Consider the following 18,348-nt stretch of genomic DNA (forward strand, 5'->3'; position numbering starts at 1 on the left):
CGGGAAGAGATGCAGTTCTTCAACAAAAATTTGTTGCAGTGTCTCCCGGTTGACTTCCACCTGTTGTGCAGCTTGTCTGGCCGATTTCCTGGGTCTGGTTTGAAACACAGCACGTCTTCTCGATGTTTTCAGACATTTTCACCAGTTTTAGACAACTGTCGTCATGAACACTGTCGTCATGAACACTGTCGTCACGAACACTGTCATCACGAACACCGCCCATTCTCTCAAACTTGCAAATCAAATTCTTGATTGTTAGCACACTTGGACCTGATGTCTTCAGCTTGAACTCGTTCGCAAACTTCTTTTGAGTTGCAGTTGGGCTGTTCTTGCACAGTAGACCTTCACAAGTGCTATACACTAAGGCATGCTGCACCGTGATATTTTCACGTGCAAACGGCTGACAACAAGGCACATGTGCATACTAATTCCCACCATGCCCCACGGCCAACCATAAGCTGTTGGAAGTTTTTGCAAAAGCAAACATTCCCATCTAAAAGCTCTCAAATCACCACTTTTTTTTTTTAACAGTCAATTTAAATAAAAGCTTCTTCAGACACAAAGTGTGATAATCTTTTAAGAGTGTGCATCTAATCATTTACAAGTAAAAAAAAATTACAATTTGCCAAAAACAGATGAGAATTTCACCAAAAATGGATGTTACATTTTCAGGTCGCTAGTAATCACTGATTTAATGAAACCATACTGGCATTCACCTATAGCGTTATGGTAAACCAAAAATAACCGAAATCTAGAGTGCCAGATGGAGCTGTTAAATCTGTTACACCAAAATGTGAAAGTCAATCTTTTAACCAGTGTGTCACCTCACTCTGTAGGAGACTGAAGGTGCTCAAAACAAATAAATATTTCCAGTGTTTCACTAAAAAGCCTCTCAGTTTTATAACACAATTTTATATGTTTGAGGCTGTTGTTTTTATTCAATGGAAATGACAAGCTACACAGCAAAGTTCCCACTACTGTGTTTAATATGTTATTTGGTTAGAGATCACATAATTATAATCCTTGAAATACCCGGTATATTAATATACACATTATTAAAACAAAACAGATGTAATACTGTGCAATGAAACTGTAACCTACAGAATATAGCAAAATAACAATTGACACAAAACTGAAAGTCATGATGGTTCCATATATGCATAGAAATTCTCTTAAACTATATAAAAGTTCAAATACAACATTTCCTCCCCAGTTAATTTGAGGACGGACTGTAGTGAACCGCATTTTAAGGCATTCTTGTTGATCTCTTAAGTTCAGTAGGTGGCCCCTCAATCTTTGTGTTTTCTGTTTCTATATCAGTATCTCATAGTCTTGTGTTTCGTATTGCTGACTCTTGATCAAGGGGTCCTAGCTGGGTAGGGGATTTTCTCCTCAGGTGTGTGTGTGTGTGTGTGTGTGTGTGTGTGTGTGTGTGTGTGTGTGTGCGCGCGCGTGTGTGGACGCGCGCGCGCTCATTATCATTTCATCATCACTGATGCACAAGTTGCTCAAGTGGCATCAAATGAAGAGATTTGAACCAAGCCGCTGGACTCCCCACAAGGGGACTCCCAGCCAAATAGGGTATATGTACATTTCATTTCTGGTTCAGTCTGTAAAGTATCCTATGCCCATTTTCTTCCTGTTCTATTGCTGGTTCAGGATGCAGTCAAATTAAATACCATTCATCTTCAGTTCTGCGTTGCCCGCTATTCTTCCAGATGTTGCATTTTAAGATTTGGTTTTGATGTGTTTTGTCAGTTCCATGTGGCTCTTTCACACTGCTCACAAGTGTATCATCCACGATGATACACTTGACAAACTGAGTAATTTTTGGCATACACCTGATCATCAACCTGGAACTTTAAACTCTTCTTTGACTTTGCCCCCTCTTTTGATGGAACAATCAGTAAAAAGTGATCCTGGGCTGATGATCACGTAGCAGTTCAGCAGGTGATTTTCCAGTTATCGGATTTGGCATTGGGTGATAAGTAATCAGAATTTTCTGTAGAGAATCTTGCTTGTTCTCTGCTCCCCAGTTAGTCTTCTTCAATAACGGATGCTTTCCACAATGGTCCAGCATAATCAATGTGAATTCTTTCCCATTTTCTATTCCTTGGAGCCAGTTTTGCAAATCTTTTTTGGGGTTTGTTTTTGCCACTTGATAAGGCTCACATTGTGTGTCATTTATTTCATTCTCACATTCCTCCCTCTAAGATGGAGGAATCAACAGGTACAGTTCTATACTGGATGAAAAGAAACCACATTTTCCAAATAAAATTTTCAACCACAGCAATACTACACTCTGTGGCTCTTTAGTCACTAAAACATAAAACAGTTAACAGTACAACCAATTTGACTAAGTTCAGATGCAATCTGCAGTGACAAATGCTAAAGCGTGATCAAATTTCAAGAGAGTCTTTCACAGACTGTTTCTGCTTCATGTGTCTCACAAGAGTTTTTTCAGTGGTGACGATACACTATCCACATAAATTTGGAAAATCAACTATATCTGGGATAATTCTTCAATCATGTAAAGGTATCTGGATGAAATCAAAAGACATTGCAATGCTAATACCAAATGAAGAAAAATGGATTGATATATCTCATGGATTTGAATGGTATGCAATATTTCCTAATTGCATTGGAGCTTTAGATGATAATCACGCCAGAATACAAAACCCAGAAAATTTAAGGTGTTATATTTTTTTTTTTTTTTCCTCTTTGTGACTGCCTATCACTTTATTTGTGGGGGCAGTCAGGCTTATGGAAAACAAAGCGACTCATGAATTTTCATAAATACCATTCTATATGAAAAACACATCGAAAAATTTTAGGATATCTACATCTACAGTTATACTCCGCAAGCCACCCAACGGTGTGTGGCGGAAGGCACATTACGTGCCACTGTCATTACCTCCCTGTCCTGTTCAGTCGCATATGGTTTGCTGGAAGAACGACTGCCGGAAAGAATGTAGACGTCTCTCCATTGAGAACAACATGCTGTGTTCTGTTTGCTAAAAACTCTTCAATCCAGCCACACAGCTGGTCTGATATTCCGTAGGTTCTTACTTTGTTTATCAGGCGACAGTTCGGAACTGTATCGAACGCTTTCCGGAAGTCAAGGAAAATGGCATCTACCTGGGAGCCTGTATCTAATATTTTCTGAGTCTCATGAACAAATAAAGTGAGTTGGGTCTCGCAAGATTGATGTTTCCGGAATCCATGTTGATTCCTACAGAGTAGACTCTGGGTTTCCAGAAATGACATTATACACGAGCAAAAAACATGTTCTAAAATTCTACAACAGATCAATGTCAGAGATATAGGCCTATAGTTTTGTGCATCGGCTCGATGACCCTCTTGAAAACTGGAACTACCTGTGCTATTTCCAATCATTTGGAACCTTCCGTTCCTCTAGGGACTTGCGGTACACGGCTATTAGAAGGGGGCAAGTTCTTTTGCGTACTCTGTGTAGAATCGAATTGGTATCCTGTCAGGTCCAGTGGACTTTACTCTGTTGAGTGATTTCAGTTTCTTTTCTATTCCTTGGACACTTATTTTGATGTCAGCCATTTTTTCGTTCATGCGAAGATTTAGAAAAGGAACTGCAGTGCACTGAAACAAAGGCCTTAAACAGAAACCCACGATATGGCACTTCTTTACATGATCACAGGTGATGAAGCATTTGGGTTGATGGAAAATTTATCAAAACCCTATAGCAAAAAGCAGCTGACTTATGAAAAGAAAGATATTTAACTATTGGCTGACTTTAGCACCCCTGTGTGTTGGTTTATTTTTGATATAGCGTGTAATAAGTGGAGAATACTACCCATTGCCCTTTACGTGTCAGGGCAGATTGCGACGAACAACTTGTGAAAGTGACTGCAGTACTTAACAACTGGCATGGGTGATGGATTTAAATACAAACATTTCTTGGAAGAAAATCTCACAGGTATAAATGACACTCACGATGGCTGAGCCACTTCATCAGTGGATAATGTTCCGGCTAAATTTACCAACATTTTTTTTTAATGAAGGTAGAATTGAACATGCAGACCATATGATATGAACAGAAGTGTACTTGTTAACAATATAGTTTCTCTTACCTATATTTGTTTTCTTGAGTTATTTCCCTCACGAAAAATCAAAACCAATTCTTCCCAAGCTCACCATCGCAAAATGTTATTTCTGCACAATTCTGACACTATATTCCAACATGATGGTCTTTCTTATACTTGTCAATGCCGATGTTCTCACCTCTATTTCACTCATTTTTTGACAAAAATTGAAAATTCATCTGGTCATGACAGAAACACATGAACCACTGAACAGCACATGGGTGCTACCCACCTTTCTAAACAGGCATCAATGAGTGTTCATCTGCATCTAGAGATTTCTTCCATGAATCCTGCATTAACGCATGTGCATATGATTGGTTGTTGTAAGTCAAATGTCAGATATCTAACTGTATGATTTGAAAATGTGCATCTGACTTCCATTGTGTGAACTTAGCCTTGTCTTTCAATGTTGTTGTTGTTGTTATTATTATTCCTTCCCTGGGAACAAACATAAAATGAACTAAGTGATACCTAATATTTTATTCATGAAGGCTCTAGAGCAGCGGTGGCCAAATCACGGCCCGATGGCCATATGTGTCCTGTGGGGTGCTAATTTTGGCCTGCAGCACTGTTTCATACGAAAGAAAAAATTAACTTTTATTTCACGTAAAACCTCCAAAAGAGAATTACATCAAGCATCTTTCATAAAATATCCAATTACAATAGGATTACAACAGGAATATCTCAGTTTATTGATTCAACTACCATTTGATTTTTGTCTATATTCCTGCTTGAAAAAAATCGCTATGTTGGATTTATTTTGAAAAGCTAGTGAGCCATCTTGAAGAAAATATAATTCACCTAGGTGATATGCAACCAACATTTAGCAGTACTATGGATTGCAGAACTGGATATATGAGTGAGACGAGTGCAAGACACAACCGATATATTTCATATTTAATTTTACAGCAAACTCACAACACTATTGGTCCTTCACATGTATACGTGGTTCACATTAGATCGCAATAGACCTTTCATCACTTCAGGTAAGTACAGCCAGCTTTTATCTCCTTTAAATTAATATGTGATGCTTGTCTTTAATTTCAGTTAGCTTACATTTATTTCATGTATTTACGTGTGGTGGGTATACACACTATTCTACATTTGCAATGGTTTCTGCCTCATTACGTTCTTTTCATTTTATTAGTACAAAATAAATAAATACTTAATTGTAATACTTTGTTTTCATTGATGATGTTTAAGGACTCCGCATTACAAAGGTAGAAAAGAGAAACTGCTAGTGCAACTTCACCCACCTTTCTGTGTCTCTTATTCACAGCAACTAATAATGTTGTTGACTTGAAATGTAGAATAGTTTTAAGAAACAATCATTAAAAAAAATTGGAATGCGGACTGAGATTTTAAAGTAAGGCTGCTAGGTTAAGTAAAGCACAATTTTTTTATATGTATTTATGGTTCATGATGTTCAAAACTGAAATATCAATTTCCTAAAGCAATTGAACAGTATTCTCAAAAATTACCAAGAGAACATACTATGAAGTTTCCCAAGTGCCTATAATACTCAAATGAAACACCGATAATTCGACAAACTGTGTAGCTTTGTGATATGATGCTAGCCTTACATCTGGAGGGCAAGGCTTCAATTCCCAGGTGGGTTGTATTTTTAAACATACGTGCATAGTTGATATATATTTTTTAACATAGTCACATGCTCTAAAAACACTCTTGTGAAGTGTGAAATACACAAAGTTTGGAGGAAAAAAGCAGCGCTCGAGACGTAATTCTTCGATTGCTGGTTTGAGTCTAGTTTCAGTCATTACTTTTTCAGTTTCTTTCCGTTCAGTTCGAATAACTATATAACGTAAATATATGCTAATTAGCACATATTTAATTGTCATTTTTATGAAAAATACAGGTCTTCTTATTTCTAATTACATATCACACAGAAAAACCCAGTTTCCATTGTAGGTATAAATCCCTAATCACCAATCCTTTGCATAGAAGAAGAGAGCTGAAAAAAAGGAAAAACATTTCAAATTAATTTTTTCCATCTACACGTACCCTACGCTTCAGTGTCATGCCAGTGGAACATGAACCTTTGTTTAAAAATTTACCACTACTGGGAATCGAAGACCACTCGTGACAGTTGGGCATCTTAGCACAGGCCCACATGGACTATCAAACAGTCAACTTTCTTTACGGAGTTAAACAACTTCGGGGACTTTTAAAGTAGATTTTATAGGGAATTTTTTAGAGTTGCATCGAAGCACCTTTGGTAACTGGCATATGATTCTGAACATCAGTTAAGAACTTTTCAAGACGAATGGACACTTTTTTTGTGGAACATAAAACAAAACCCATATGTCTGACATGCAATGAATCAGCCTCAATTCCAAAAGAATATAACATCAAGCACCATTACGAAATGAAACATGCAGCTATGTTTGATAAGTACAAGGCACAATTTCAACAAGACCACGTAAAAGACTTAAAAAAAGAAAACTTTCTGCTTACGAGCAGATATTTACAGGGCAAATTCAGAGCCAACATGCTATGTGAAAGTGTGTTATGCAGTAGCTCCGATACCGGCAAAAAATCAAAGTCACATTCAGATGGTGAAATGGTTAAAGAATGATAGATACCATCATTGAAACTGTGTGTCCAGAAAAGAAAAAGGATTTCTCAAAAATAGGCCTGTCTCATGAAACTATTACTAGACATATGGATGGCACTGGAAGACAAATTGGAGATAATTTTAAAAATCGTGCATCTGAGTTTATATTTTATTCTCTAGCTTTGGATGAATGCACAGACATTGCGGGTACCACCGAAGTGGCAATTTATATCAGAGACGTTGATGCCCATTTTAATAAAACAGAAGAATTAGCGGCATTGTATCCACTTAAGGATACCACGAAGTTATTGTTGGAAGAAGTTATATTGTTATTAAGTCGCTTTTCATTAAAACTTAACAATCTATCGGGGCTAACAACTGATGGCGCTCCAGCTATGGCTGGGAAACATGAAGGTCTAGTTCAGCTGATTGAAAACAAGGCCTGCAAAGTTGGCAATACACCGATGATAAACTTTCATTGGATTATCCATCAAGAGAATTTATCTGCCAAGTACCTCAAAATGGACTTTGTCATGAAGGTAGTTGCCAAAACAGTGAACTTTATTAAGTCGAAAGGATTGAATCGCTATCATTTCCAAGAATTTTTGAAATCCTTGGATTCTGAGTACGACAACATTTTCTATTATACAGAAGTCAGGTGGCTAACCCATGCGAAAATGTTGAAAAGAGTGTGTCATCTGAAGCAAGAAATACAAACATTCTTTGAAAGCAAGTCAAAGAGACTCCCAGAGTTTTAGGACAAAGAATGGCTTTCCAACTTTGTGTTCTTGGTCAAGGTAACTAGCCACCTAAATGATATAAGTACTCGACTCCCAGGAAAAGATCAGTTCATTAATGTCATGCATGACCTCATTCCTGCATTCCAAATGAAACTTGGGCTTTGGGAACAACAGTTACGAACAAAACACATTTTCCTACACTGTCAAAGCAATTGGCCATCACACGTGTGGCAGTGATTAAATATGCTTCTTTGATATCTGACTTGAAATACGAATTTGAAAACTGATTTCAAGCTTTTAAGAATCATTGTCTGCTTTTCTCCGTATTTGCTATGCTGTTCTCCATGGAAATGAATTCACTACTGGGACATTTACAAATGGAATGCTGCAAAATGCTCTGTGATTCACAGTTAAAAGAGAAATTTAATTAGGTTGGTTTGGAAGAGTTCCATAAGACATATTTGGATAAGAAGAAATATCCAGCATTTTACAAACATAATTTAAAAATTTATTTCATTAGTTGGAAACACTTACGTGGTGAACAGATGTTTTTCATATTAGGTGCATTGTGCTGCAACCAACTGCCAGGCACTCCATATCAGCGACCTTAGTAGTCATTAGACATAGTGAGAGAGCAGAATGGGGTGCTCCGTGGAATTCATGGACTTCGAACAAGGTAAGGTGATTGGGTGTCACTTGTGTCATACATCTGTACACAAGATTTCCACACTCCTAAACATGCCCAGCTCCACTGTTTCCGATGTGATAATGAAGTGGAAACATGAAGGGACACGTAAAGCACAAAAGCGTACAGGCTGACCTCGTCTGTTGACTGACAGAGACTGCCGACAGTTGAAAAGGGTCGTAATGTGCAATAGGCAGACATCTATCCAGACCATCACACAGGAATTCCAAACTGCATCAGGATACACAGTAATTACTATGACAGTTGGGCGGGAGGTGAGAAAACTTTGATTTCATGGTTGAGCGGATGCTTGTAAGCCACACATCACGCCAGTAAATGCCAAGCGATGACGCACTTGGTGTAAGGAGCATAAACATTGGACGATTGGACAGTAGAAAAACGTGGTGTGGAGTGACAAATCATGGTACACAATGTGGCGATCTGATGGCAGGGTGTGGGTTTGGCGAATGCCCAGTGAACTTCATCTGACAGCGTGTGTAGTGCCAACAGCAAAATTTGGAGGCGTTGGTGTTATGATGTGGTCATGTTTTTCATGGAGGGGGCTTGCAACCATTGTTGTTTAGCGTGGCACTATCTTAGCACAGGCCTACATTGATGTTTTAAGCACCTTCTTGCTTACCACTGTTGAAGAGCAATTTGGAGATGGCAATTGCATCTTTCAACATGTTCAAGTACCTGTTCATAATGCACGGCTTGTGGCGGAGTGGTTACATGACAATAACATCCCTGTAATGGACTGGCCTTTACAGAATCCTGACCTGAATCCTACAGAACACCTTTGGCATGGTTTGGAACACCGACTTCATACCAGGCCTCACCAACTGACATCGATACCTCTCCTCAGTGCAGCACTCCGTGAAGAATGGGCTGCCATCCCCCAAGAAACCTTCCAGCACGTGATTGAACGTATGCCTGCGAGAGTGGAAGGTGTCATGAAGGCTAAAGGTGAGCCAACAGCATACCGAATTCTAGCATTACTGATGGAGGGCGCCATGAACTTTTAAGTCATTTTCAGCCAGGTGTCTGGATACTTTTGATCACATAGCGTATTTATTGCTCGTTTATGTTCACAAAACAAAAACTGGTAATGCAGCAAGCAGGTAAATCTCCTCTCAAAAATTTAGCCTACCTGCCAAAAGGGCTGGCCACCCCTGATCTAGAGCTATTTACTGTTTCAAGAAGCAACTATCGGGATAAGAAAAATAATTTCTTTACATTTCCCTATGTAAGAAAAAGTAAATTATTTAAATGTATAAAGAACTGTAATACTAAAAAGAACATGGTTTTTCCTACACTTTGTATGAAGAGAAAATAGCTTCTCACACTTTTCAAAAGACTGTCAACAATTTGCTGTATATTACAAAATCCAAGACCTCTTATTGACAAAACGCTCAAACAACGGAAACTTCAGGAGGGAAAGGTGGTTGGCAGAAAGCTCAGCCTGTCAACATACTGCAAAATTTTGGTGCATATTATAAAATCATAATCTTACTTTATTTCTATTCCACAATGACTGACATATTTCCCAAAAGTTTCAAACAGTTAGACTGTGAGCTATCATTCTCCCCCTTCCCTGTTTCTGTTCTCCCTCTGAAAGATAGAATGTCTCTCAAGATAATCCTCAATACTCAACTAAGTGACAATACTAACACGACATTTATCCTCTCACCCCACTCCCACCACCTCACTTTTCCCACATTAGAACAATCATCAGCTCTCAACATTCCTTAAGTTATAGTAAATAGAAACTATTTATGTCAACATTATTCTCTCATTTAATTTAGAGTACACCACTTTGGAAGTTGCACCCTCAAGATATAATTTGTTTATCATTCATTACATCCTTTTTATTTCATTTACTAATACTTCAAGATGTATTTGCTATCACTGCACAGTTTCTTCACAGCCTTAAATCAACTTTCTTACCACTTTCAGTAAATCTCATCGGCATAAATTAATGCTAACACAAGGCTGTGCACATTCTTGTTCTAATTTTTTTCTTACTAGTGCAACTCTCTGGTCTCTCTTCTTTATGTGTTTCATTTTCATATAATTCATTTTAACATATTACATAAAATATTTTAACCATTTAACAGTGCCCATTTTTTAAAAAATCTTTAAAATATAAAAAAAGTCTGCCTTTATATCAGGCAGTAACAGCATAGCAAGAATTATTGCTTTAAAAATGCCGTTCTTTTCTTGCAACCTGCAGAAGTGACTTTTGCTCTGAAGCTACACCAGTAAACTTTGTTTATGTATGAAAAATGCTAAAAGATTTCACAGGTGCAATGACTGAGATCAAAATCGAAAAAATTTGGAATATTCATTACCTTTAATGATACACAAACTGAATTTAAATGCAGCTTGTTTTAAATAGTTATTCTTGAACTTAAGAACGTGGAGTTATTATTATTATTTCTTTCTTTACTCAGACGTTCTGTCTGGTCAAAAATGAAAAGTGACGCGGACCTTGATCAAGCGTGACTTCCTTTTAACTGTACAGTATATGTTATATTGCATTTAGGAACCTTCGGGAAATTGAACATGTATCAATAATTACGGATTTCTGTAGTTGTATATATAAGTTTGGATGTAGCTGTATTGCATTGATGTACTGGTGGATATTGTGTGGTATGATTCCTGTAGTTGATAGTATAATTGGTATAATGTCAACTTTATCCTGATGCCACATGTCCTTGACTTCCTCAGCCAGTTGGATGTATTTTTCAATTTTTTCTCCTGTTTTCTTTTGTATATTTGTTGTATTGGGTATGGATATTTCGATTAGTTGCGTTAATTTCTTCTTTTTATTGGTGAGTATGATGTCAGGTTTGTTATGTGGTGGTGTTTTATCTGTTATAATGGTTCTGTTCCAGTATAATTTGTATTCATCATTCTCCAGTACATTTTGTGGTGCATACTTGTATGTGGGAACATGTTGTTTTATAAGTTTATGTTGTAAGGCAAGCTGTTGATGTATTATTTTTGCTACATTGTCATGTCTTCTGGGGTATTCTGTATTTGCTAGTATTGTACACCCGCTTGTGATGTGATCTACTGTTTCTATTGGTTGCTTGCAAAGTCTGCATTTATCTGTTGTGGTATTGGGATCTTCAATAATATGCTTACTGTAATATCTGGTGTTTATTTTTTGATCCTGTATTGCAATCATGAATCCTTCCGTCTCACTGTATATAGTGCCTTTTCTTACCCATGTGTTGGACGCGTCTTGATCGATATGTGGCTGTGTTATTATTATTATTACAAATTATATCCTGTGCAGTGGACTCCAGTGAATCAATGTTTTAGGACAAACTGCAGATGATCCACTCAACAAAGGCATGACTGTCCTGATAATTTGGTTAGGGCAGGGCTTCACAGCAAATGTGCTCTGCGTACAGACAGTGAGCGGAAGCTTATGAGTAGTTTATACTGTGCCCTACCCATCATCGCAGAGAATACGGTGGGTAGACTCCATGTACACATGTATAAACAAGGAAATCGATCCAGATGGAAATCTAGACTGGCTTTATATTCCTCACTGATATACAGATAAATTGCTTTAAGCTGCTGATCAGCCCAAATTGAATACGGGAAACTTTCATTTTCTCACTTGAATCCACTACGAATCCTGATTTTTTTCTCCCAACATGACTGGCACTCTGTCTGTAGGCACACAAACTAAGTTCCATGACAAACTTATATTTTCTAGATTTTCTTCAATGATGCTAAGAATGCCACATTCAGCTGCACTATCTATGAAAGTGTAGAGAGCTAAAGAATAAGCAACACCCTCTTTACAAAGAGTTAGCAAGCTGGCTCAATGTGTCTGATATAACCTATGTGGTACACATGATTGTCATGTTTGATAACAGCACCACACAAAATTTTTCTACCTGATGTGGACATGAACACTCAGATGCAACTACCAAGTATTCTTCATTAAATCACCATCCTTGAAAGGGTGCAAGGGCTTAGCTGAGATTAGTGCAATCTCTTAGTTCATCTGAATGGCACACTCACTCAATTCTTCTCTCTTTGGAGAGCTTCCTTTTCACTCTTTCAGACCGTCTGGCTACAATCATGTATATTACCTTTTACTGTCTCTTAGCTGCAAACAAGTATTTTTTCCCAATGGAAATCCAATGTACACATTTGTGAATGTTCAACATTTTCATCAGGCACTAGTGCTGCCAACTGTCAGGCATCACGATAAAAATACCAGCAAGTCAATGTAGCAGTGCACAGAAGCTTGTAGCAGCTCATGACCACCAGAATACACAGATATGGTTGATTCACTATATTCCACTGTATAATTTAATATTGTTATTGTTAATTTGCATGGCAGTCATTGAATGATCAATTTATTATTTATTACAATAGAGAATATTTCGCAATTAGTTAGTTTAGTCCACAAAATGACACCAAGTGTACGAAGTATGTTTTGTATAAAACTTGCATCTAAAATTATTTTAAAAAAATCACCTAATAGCATTACCACATGAATAAAAATTTTCCTTCCTCCAGAAAAAATTCAGGTCTGTAAGGATTAAGTTTTAATAAAACCTCTTATACATGCTCAGGTCCATCAAATTTTCTGTTTCCATATTCTTTGACACGATGATATGTAATGCCTTTGTAAACTGAACTTCCTGAAAGTATTCAGTGTTTTACAATACCGTCAAACGGGGTGATTTCGGACACCGGGGCAAATTCGGACAGTATGGCTTATTTGCTCTTTGCCACCGCATAGAAACAAAAAGTTACTTATTTTAACGTCCGTACACCAGTTATTTTAAGCCCAAGATTACATTTTTAGCTTTCCACAACCTTTGTTTTGCATCAATTGTTTCTCTAGGTGAATAATTGATGAGCAGTCTCAATGTTAAAAATCCGTGCATTATCGTGAAGTGGAAACTTTCTATTACTGCACCAAGCGGGAAGTTATTGTAAACGTAATTGTCGGTGCGCTCAGTAGCTAACTGCATTAAGACAATTTCTGTACAAGTTTGTTGAGTTTCTCGTGCAAGGTTATAAAATAACAACAAATTTTGTAAAACTGTGTACTGTGTGGGGTGATTTTGGACAATGTCAAGAACGTATAAGAGCAGGAGAGGCGCTACAGTATGGTGTAATTATGACCTGGAACTTTTAGATAAAGCTGTTCGTGATATTCAGAGTGGTAAATTATTGTACAGAAAAGCGTGTGATTTGTATGGTATACCTAAATCAACCCTACAAAATAAAGTGCAGAAACACATTAAAAAAAAAAAAAAAAAAAAAAAAAATGGGAGGACAGCCAGTGTTAAATAAGGAAGAAGAAGAAATGCTGAAGCAAGGTATCTTGGGGGCTGCACATTGGAGATTTCCCTTCACTAAATTGGATATTAGATATTTAGTTAAAGGCTACCTCGATAAATCTGGCCGAAAAGAGAAGAAATTTTGTAATAATTTGCCAGGTGAAGACAGTCAGAAGATCTTTCCGTTTGTTTAAGCGAAAATATTAAATGAGCTCGTACAGAAGTGGACATGAGACTGTTAAGATGTTTTTCTCCAATATCAAGGCAAGGCTGGAAAATCTCACACCTACCAACATGATCAACTATGATGCAACCAACATGTCAGATGATCCAGGCAAGCAGCAGATAATTACGAAATGAGGGAGTAAGCATGCTGAAAAAGTGATCGACTGATCAAAATCTAGTGTCTCAATAATGATGGCAGCTAGTGCCGATGGTGAACTGCTTCCTCCGTACGTCCTTTACAAATCGGAGCATTTGTGGGACATGTAGCAAGAACGTAGACCACAAGGAACTCGTTTCAATAGAAACAAAAGTGGATGGTTTGACCTGCCAGTATTTGAAGACTGGTTCTTTACAATCGCTTTGCCCTATTTGAAGAGGCAAAATGGGCCAACAGTCATGATTGGAGACAACTTATCCAGTCACGTGTCTTTACGTGTTATTGAAGACTGTGAGCAGAACAATAATTCATTCATTCTCCTTCCCTCCAATAGCACGCACCTCCTCCAACCACCCGATGTAAGCTTCTTCAGACCAATGAAAGCAGCATGTGAGCTGTATTAACTGATTGGAAGAAACAAACTCGTGGGACCATTTACAAGGATGCCTTCCCATCTCTTCTGAAGCAGACACTGACTAAGATTTCAGCAAACTCCAAGGAAAACATAAAGGGTGGATTTCGTGCCACGGGCTTAATCCCTTTTGATCCAGATCATGTCTTACGAAAATTGCCAGATAATGAGGAGAGCCAGCAAAGCAAAGCAGACACATGGTCTTCCACTTTTGAAGAAATCCTCAAAGAAATTCATTTTCCTCCAAATAAGCTTGGTAGCTCCCACCGCCGCCGCAAACTAGACGTTCAACCTGGAAAATCAATCACTGGCCTAGATTTTCAAGGAAACGAAAACAGTGCTGAAACAAGTTTCTAGCAGTAGTGAAAGTGAAAACCACACATCATCCAATGAAATTTTACTGCTGAAAGAAGAGGCTTTTCTTGTTGCAGAGTACAAATATAAGTGTGGAAACAAGGAGCAAACAAGGCAGTATGTTGGAGTGGCCACAAATGTTGGTGCTCTGGAAGCAAGTGTGAAATTCTTGCGCCCACACGAGAACAGTAAAAACATATTTGTGTTTCCTAATGTCCCCGATGAAGACACAATACAAAAATTGCAAATTTCGAGAATATGTCCCACACCAGTTGAGAAGAGAGGAATGTTCATTTTTCGAGAAGATGTGCTTTAGACTCGAAGACAATCATTTATTTAAAGTGTTTGCAACTTAATTTAGAATGATGAGTGAGAAAAATTATTTTGACCTTTTAGTTAAATTACTTTGTTTGTTTCTGTCTGTTTATAATATTTCCATTAAGAACTATAAAAAAAATTATTTAAATTCCTGCAAAATAAAAACTTATCTGTAATATATAAAATTCATTATATCATTCCATATTACTTATTCGTAACAAAGGGCTACCTTAAAATGTGTAAAATGTCATCAAAATCAAATAAAAAGCATGTAGAATTTAAAAAAAAGAGGCTGTAACTGTCCGCATTCGCCCTCTACATACTGTAACATCGGACACAGATTTAATTAACACACGTGTCCGAAATCACCCCAATCCATGGGGCGACTTCGGACACTTTATTTAACTGCCTCAGATAAATATACCCATACATACACTTTCTGGTTCTGGGATATTTTATTTGTTACACATAGACCCTACCACTTCCATAACAATCAATTTAATCTAACAATATACATGAAAGTTATTATCAAAATAACGATAAAACCATCTGAAACCACAACGTTTGACAGTACACTAAATATTTTGAGAACCCACTTGTGTAAAATGATACAATTCCTCCTGCTGTAGATTGGAGAACAAGGACACTGTTGGTGTTACACACTGCCAAGTTGCCATTGCTGCTATTGTACGGCACCACTGCAAAAACAGACCTTCCTCTATTTCAGACTCAGTGCATCAATATGTTGCTGCAACCATATTATCCGCATGCGTTTCCCTCATTCTGCGATTGCTCTGCGCGCAAGCAAGAGCATGATCAGGCGTGAGTGCCCACATTCAAAATTAGTGAGTTGTTAAGCCTTGGGTTAGGGTTGGGACTCAACCAGTGTTCACAATTCATCAATATAGTAATTACCAATGGCTACTACTGCTTGCATAACTGAAGTTTTTAACAACTTTACTATTAGAATTACACTGAAAATTGAACAATTTCAGCATCGCGTCAGAACATATCAAAATATTTAATTATTTTGTGATTTTCATGGACATTTTTGAAAATTAACAGAACCATTCATAGTGAAACTATGGAGGTTGTGTTCATACATATCTGAAATATACAAAACGTGGTATTATTTTTTTAAATACATTTTTCAATGAAATTGTCTATTGTGTACTAGAAGTGAGAGCTGTGGTTCAAGCTTACATGGTGAGGAACAGTGGTAGGAAAACTTACAACTTTTACACACAGTTGCCAACTATTCTCATTCTTGTCTCAATTGTTATAAACATGAAACAACCCATAAACGAAAACAGGAAGCGTTGTTCTTGGTTGCAGTATTTCAGTGTTAAACATTTGTTCTTGAGAACTTCTTGGTTCTCAGATTAATAATCACTAAAGATGATTAACACTAGTACCATTCCAGTAACGCCATTTCCAAATAAAGCAGGTATTGACAGGTGTGAAAATTACTGAACTATCGGTTTAACAAGTCACGGTTGCAAAATACTAACACAAATTCTTTACAGACAAATGGAAAAACTGGTAGAAGCTGACATCGGGGAAGATCAGTTTGGATTCTGTAGAAATGTAGGAACAAATGAGGCAATACTGACCCTACAACTTATCTTAGAAGATAGGTTACGGACAGGCAAACCTATGTTTATAGCATTTGTAGACTTAGAGAAAGCTTTTGACAATGTTACCTGGTAGGGGTAAGATACAGGGAGCGAAAGGCTATTTACATTTTGTACAGAAACAAGATGGCAGTTATAAGAGTCGAGGGGCACGAAAGGGAAGCAGTGGTTGAGAGAGCAAGCAGTAAAGGAAACCAAAGAAGAAATTGGAGTACGAATTAAAATCCAGGGAGAAGAAAAAAAACTTTGAGGTTTGTTGACAACTTTGTAATTCTGTCAGCGACAGCAAAGGACTTGGAAGAGCAGTTGAATGGAATGGACACTGTCTTGAAAGGAAGATATAAGATGAACATCGACAAAAGCAAAACAAGGATAATGGAATGTAGTCAAATTAAACCAGGTGATGCTGAGGGATCAGATTAAGAAATGAGACAATTAAAGCAGCAAATGAGTTTTGCTATTTGGGCAGCAAAATAACTCATGATCGTCAAAGTAGAGAGGATATAAAATGCAGACTGGCTATGGCAAGGAAAACATTTCTGAAGAAGAGAAATTTGTTAACAGTGAGTATAGATTTAAGTGTTAGGAAGTCTTTTGTGAAAATATTTGTATGGAGTGTAGTCATGTATGAAACTGAAACATGAATGATAAATAGTGTAGACAAAAGAGAACAGAAGCTACTGAATTGTGGTGCTATAGAAGAATGCTGGCGATTAGATGGGTAGATCACATAACTAATGAGGTGGTATTGAATAGGATTGGGGAGAAGACAAGTTTGTGGCACAACTTGACTACAAGGAGGGATCGGTTGGTAGGACACATTCTGAGGCATCACGGGGTCACCAATTTAGTTCTGGAGGGAAGCAGGAAGTGTAAAAATTGTAGAAGAAGACCAAGAAATGAATACACTAAGCAAATTAAGAAGGATTTAGGTTCCAGTAGTTACTTGGAGATGATGAGTCTTGCACAGGATAGAGTAGCATGGAGAGCTGCATCAAACCAGTCTTTGGACTAAAGACCACAACAACGACCATTCCAGGCATGTAAAGTGGTGAATTACTCAACTGAATTACATGGCAGCATATAGAGAGTATAAAGCAATGGAAAATTTATACAAGAAATTAACATGTTCTTATATAACCTACAAACTTCTTGAAGCATATGCGTTGCTCAGGGAAACACAATGCTGAGTGGCAAAATGGAAGTTTGGAGATACAGAGGATTAAAGTTGGCAACTGATTCACAAATCTGAATAATTTTATTCATATATTCATTTTGTACTTGATAGCTTTTAGCACACACAGACATAAAAAGAATTGACTATAACATATAATATACACAAAAATAAAGACATTAACGTAGTGGAGATTCCATTATGTTACCCAAATCACATATGCTAACAACAAAACAATAATATATAATCATATGAGAACACTTACACAGAGTTACTAGAAGACTTAACTGTACAGCTTGTTGCTTGAAAGCATTTCATCAATAGTCACAGATGTGTCAATTGTCCAAACATGATGGGTTTAGTGACAAGAAAAATCCATGATGAACAGGAGGGATGTAATAGTGGGACAGAACATCAGTATCTTTCTTCTTTTCAATGAGTCTGGGTCCATCGTATTGTAATCAAAGAGTAAGAGCAGGGTTTTTGTCTTTCACGTTTCCTGAAACTAACTTTGCACCAGAATCATTACATGTCTTGCTGATGAGGTGCATGTGAACCTTTTCCGAGAAGACCCCTCATCTGTTCTGCCCCTTAATCTGAGACAGTGACAGACTGCTCAATATTAAGGCCAGTTC

At 37.4% G+C, this 18,348-nt stretch overlaps 1 protein-coding gene across 6 annotated transcripts in view; it reads right to left on the reverse strand.

Moving 5' to 3' along the window:
- LOC124554893 (serine/arginine repetitive matrix protein 2-like) overlaps positions 1 to 18,348 on the reverse strand; it is a 391,768-nt gene that overhangs the window by 235,898 nt on the left and 137,522 nt on the right. The gene's annotated exons all lie outside the window — the stretch shown is intronic.

Source organism: Schistocerca americana, chromosome X (assembly GCF_021461395.2).
Source record: "Schistocerca americana isolate TAMUIC-IGC-003095 chromosome X, iqSchAmer2.1, whole genome shotgun sequence".
In the NCBI taxonomy this organism is placed as follows: domain Eukaryota; kingdom Metazoa; phylum Arthropoda; class Insecta; order Orthoptera; family Acrididae; genus Schistocerca; species Schistocerca americana.